At 37.7% G+C, this 4891-nt stretch overlaps 1 pseudogene; it reads right to left on the reverse strand.

The window, feature by feature from the left end:
- Positions 1-1727: 1727 nt before the first annotated feature.
- LOC118661162 lies at positions 1728-2185 on the reverse strand (annotated as a pseudogene).
- Positions 2186-4891: the final 2706 nt, after the last annotated feature.

Consider the following 4891-nt stretch of genomic DNA (forward strand, 5'->3'; position numbering starts at 1 on the left):
GCCTCACACAGCCCCACCTCATTCTATTAATTATCAGTTTGTCCACAGGCGATGATTATTTTCTTGTGTCTCATTTTCCTGATCTCTAAAATGGGGTTGTTTATTATCCTATAGGATCAAATGGAGGTGTTTGTTACTAGATATTCTGAAAACATACACCACCCTCCATTGATATTATCATTGTTATTGATTCATTGGAGGTTTATATGACTTCTGTTATCTCTCATTATGCTTATTTCCTATTTATAAGTCAAAGACCATAATTCTACTCTCTAAGTACTATGTACAATGTAACTGCTTCTTAAATACCAAAATACCTCTTTCATATGTGACTTGAAACATGTCTACTGTCACTTAATTTCAACTACACTAACATTTATTGAGAATCTACACTAAATACAACATTAACTGGAAGAGATGAAAAGCTGAAAAAGTCAAAATATCACATGCAATACAATCTCTAAGAATAAAAAAAGTTGTTGCCTTGTTTATTATAGAAAAATACCTTCAATATCATCAAATTTTGTAAAAAAAATAATTATGTATATTCATAGTTAATGCATTTATAATTAATTATAATTTATTTCATACTTTTATACAGTTTGTTCATTTGGATATTTTTATATTCGTAGCTTTTAAAAAAAGGATATCTGCAAATAAAAACTAGCTGTTTGTTCCTTTTTCTGGTAAAGCATAAGGTAAAGTGATTCCTCTATTTTATATTAGAAATATGTGACTGTATTCTATAAACTTACATGACTTTTTAAAGTTTGAATTAATTACAAGGAAATTGTGAAAGGATAAAATTCCATTAATTAAGATAGTGAAGCTTAGGAAAGGAGCTAGTTTGGGGAAGAAAGAAGAACAATTCTGGAGTTATAGGTAAAATTCATATATTGAAACCCTAATTCCTCATACCTTAGAATGTAACTGTATTTGGAGACAGGAACTGTTTTTTTTCTCCTACTTAGAAAAGTTTATTGAAAGACAAAACTAAATTTTCCCTGAAGTCATCCTGTCATTTCATTATGATCCATATTAAAATTTAAATTAATACCCTATATTAAAAATGAAATTAACAAAATGCACCATATGAAACTTCATGCTGAGCAAAACCAAGTCCAAAAAAAAGTAACCATGTATCAATAGAATAGTTCCCACTGTATTTAAGAGGTTTTCTATGTAAATCATATTTTTAATGCAATTTTTAGAACCATATTTAAATATTTTGCAATTTGTTAACTGTAGGCATCCACATTTTTCTTCCACCACATTGTTAGAATGAACTTCCCTTAATCTCTCCTGCTTGGACATGTTTTCTGAAATAGATATTGGTTAAGCCCTTTCCCATAGTTTGGAGCAGAGGCTGGCGCCTGCAGAAGCAAGGTAAGACGAGTCCCCTTCACTTGACTGACCTCCACACTCTCCTACCTTGACTCCTTGACCCACTCATCCCCTCCCCTCTGCTTGACCAATTCTTCCGCCCACACCTTGACCCTACATTGCACACTTCCACCTTATATAAGAGAATCTAACCATGCCTTTGGGGCTGACACCAGCACACTGGTCTCAGCTGCTGTGAGAGAATGGAATAGAATTTCTTAAACTCTCACAACATCTCTTGGTCTGGCTCCTTTCTGGGAGGACCTAGCATGCATAATCTGTTCCTTTGATCAAGTTGACAACATTTGCCAGGGTCCACAGAATGCAGCAAAAAAAAATAGCCGTTATTTCTCCAGATTTGAGAAATCTGGTCCATCATTAGTATAGTTTCCTGAGATTTCTGCTCCACTGAAGTCAGAACCAGGATTTTCTTTCTGAAATCTCTCCAATGTAAGTTTTCTCTGCATTTGGTCTTGCACCCAAGGATCAGCTGCATATTCAGATTCTAGAAGTCCAATAATTTGCTGCATCTCTCTTTGTCTTTATAGAAATTTGTTCTATCCTCCAAAGTCCATGTTCCCTCATCAGCTATTGTGGAATCAAAGAGTTTGCCCTTGAAAATTTCATGGCCATTCACTGCCAGCACCACATGCCAGCTCTGCAGGTCGCACTGGATATGGTGGGTGTAAGTGCCTGGCAGCACCTGAACTTCAATGAACACCTCCTCCAAGATCTGGCATCACTGGCTCCACAGAGTCCTGCACAGAACCACCCCACTGCGCCCCTCAAATGGGGCCGACATACTTCAGGTGCCTCCTGGCTGCAGCTGCACTGTGGAGAGAGGTGCTTCTAAGAAGCAATTGAAGTTTAATGGAGTCATAAGGTGGGGCCCTAATCCAACCTGACTGGTGTCCTTATAAGAAGAGGAAGCGACACCAGAGCTGAACATGCACAAAGTAAAGGGCATGTGAAGACACAGCAAGAAGGTGGCTATCAACAAGTCAAGGAGAGAGGCCTGGGAAAAAACAAAACCTGCCACCACCTTGATCTTGAACTTTCAGCCTTCAGAACTGTAAGAAAATTCTATTGTGTAAGTCACCCACTCCATGGAAGTCTGTTTCAGCAGGCCTAGAAGACTAAGTCATCTTGATATATTAACTTTAGGAACTATTTACAGTCATTTAGAGGCTAAATGAATTTTGATGTTTCCCTATTTGTTCACTTGTTCACATGTGCTTGCCACCACATCCATGACATCCTGAGGAGAGGGTGCATGGATACAAAAGCTTCATCTTCTAAAGGTGTCTTTCTCATTAGATAACTCAGATTTTCTCTTTTCCTTTTGAATTATATGGCTTTGATTTCTTTTTTTAAGGTTTTATTAAATTGATTAGATTGACATTGGTAAACCTTGATTTCTTGATCCTCACATTGGTAATCACTTGGCTTTATCTTCACCAGGTATAGTTTTACAAGAGCATACATTTTCCCCATAGCATTCTTTCAGTTAGATTTCAGATAAAGTCTTAACACTGAATTCCAGGCATTAATCCAAACACTTGGTAAACTCATATGTCCCTGATTAAATGAAGGCTATTGTTGCTGGCCAGAGTGGCTCAGTTGGTGGAGCATCATCCCAGGCACTGAAAGGTTGCTGGTTCAATTCCCAGTCAGGACACATACCTAAGTTTCGAGTCCCATCCATGGTCAGGCATATATGAAAGGCAACCAATCAATGTGTTTCTCTCTCTTCTTTCTCTAAGCATGTCCTCAGGTGAGGATTAAAAAAAAGAAAGAGGGAGAGGCTATCGCTTGCCTATTGCATTCTTCAGTTATCTTCTGATAAACAAACACACACATACACACACTTGTTTCCTTTCTTCTCTGTCTTCTTCAGGCCAAATTTGAACTGACATTGGTATCAATATTTCTGGCCCTGCACAGGAGTATAAATTTTCTCAAAAATTGAATGATCAATATAGACAAAGGAGGCAGGAGAGGGTAGACAGTATTAATTTTCCACCAAAATAATTCAATTCTCCACCTCACTTAGCTGGTATAGACCTGGCTTGAAGAGTGGACCTGGATTTTAGCAGCCCTGTCAAGGCCATTTCTAGATATTAGAGCATTTGCTAACCAAGAAGTAATGGCTTCATCCCATGAGCCTCTTTGCAGTATTGCATTTCAGAGGATGCATAATTGCTTTGGTGAAATATTACAAAATGATTTCATACTGTGATTAAAATATTTTCACAACTGTCATCAAGGGAACAGTGGAAATAGATTTTTCAGTGTGATCAACTAGATAACCCTGAAGCTTAATGATGTGTTCCTGGCTTAGAGCAGGTTAGCATGAAATTTAATTTGCGGTAATCTGCCTCAGACCATTGGAGGACAAACTCACCTCTAGCTGGAATTTACCCAGCCTTCAGCACACAATAACTCAAGGGTGGCATGTCTCTAGAATGATGCCTCCCTGGGCAAGGAGGCAGGAAAGGTCATGTCTCCCCATAAGAAATCACTCACCACATCCTGTCAATTCTTTCTTTGTTATAACTCTCCCATTCACAACTGTCCTTTCCCAGTGCCATCACCCTACCTTTGTCACTTTAATTTGGATGAGGAAATAGAGTGACTATGGTTTATCTACCTCACTCCACAGTTGCACCTAGATTTCTTATTATCACCAGATGAATCTCCCTAAAGCATGTATTTTATCATGAGATATTCTACTAAAAAACATTCAGAGGCATCTTTAACCACGCATTGGAAAACAACTACCTTTGCTAGATTTAGCCTCAATGAGTCACGTTTATAACTCTTTTATTCTATCCTAAGTGTTTTACTCATAGTCTACCCAAAACACAAGGATTTTAACTGCTTTTATGGCCTTTCTCCTAGTCTCACACTTACCTTCAATGTCCTTTTATTACTACCCATTCTTGGAGACAGTTAAAATTATTCCTTAAAGCCTTTCTTATCCCAGCCTTGCCCTAAAGTAAATTTGTCCTGACCCTTACTGTGTAAATCCATTTTGTAAGTATTCAGATCACAAAGAGGCATTTCTTCTATCTGAAACCTTAGAAAATACAAATATTTTAAGAGATTGGTCTTTATAAACCTAGCAGAATACCAGGCATTTGTTATCTGGAGTGGGTAAAATACAGTAGGTGATGAATATAAAGGTTGCTGTGTTGAAGCCAGAGATTCAGTTAATGTTATTTAAATAAAATTTGAAATATTCCCTTGGTGGGAAATGCCAAGGGCCACTCTGCCACACTTCGTCTCCATGACAATTATTTAAGTGACCTGCCCACAAGAAAAAAATCTAGAGATTTTTGATTTGAAGATTCTCCATTGAAAGATGTTGGTTAAGAGAGAACCAAGATGGCAGCATAGGTAAACTCCAATACTCCCCGCCTCCACAGCAAAAGTACAACTAAAATACAGAACAACTATCATTCAGAACCACCTGAAATCTGGCTGAATGGAAGTCCTACAACTAGAG

The sequence above is a fragment of the Myotis myotis genome, unplaced genomic scaffold (genome assembly GCF_014108235.1).
Source record: "Myotis myotis isolate mMyoMyo1 unplaced genomic scaffold, mMyoMyo1.p scaffold_m19_p_8, whole genome shotgun sequence".
Lineage (NCBI taxonomy): Eukaryota > Metazoa > Chordata > Mammalia > Chiroptera > Vespertilionidae > Myotis > Myotis myotis.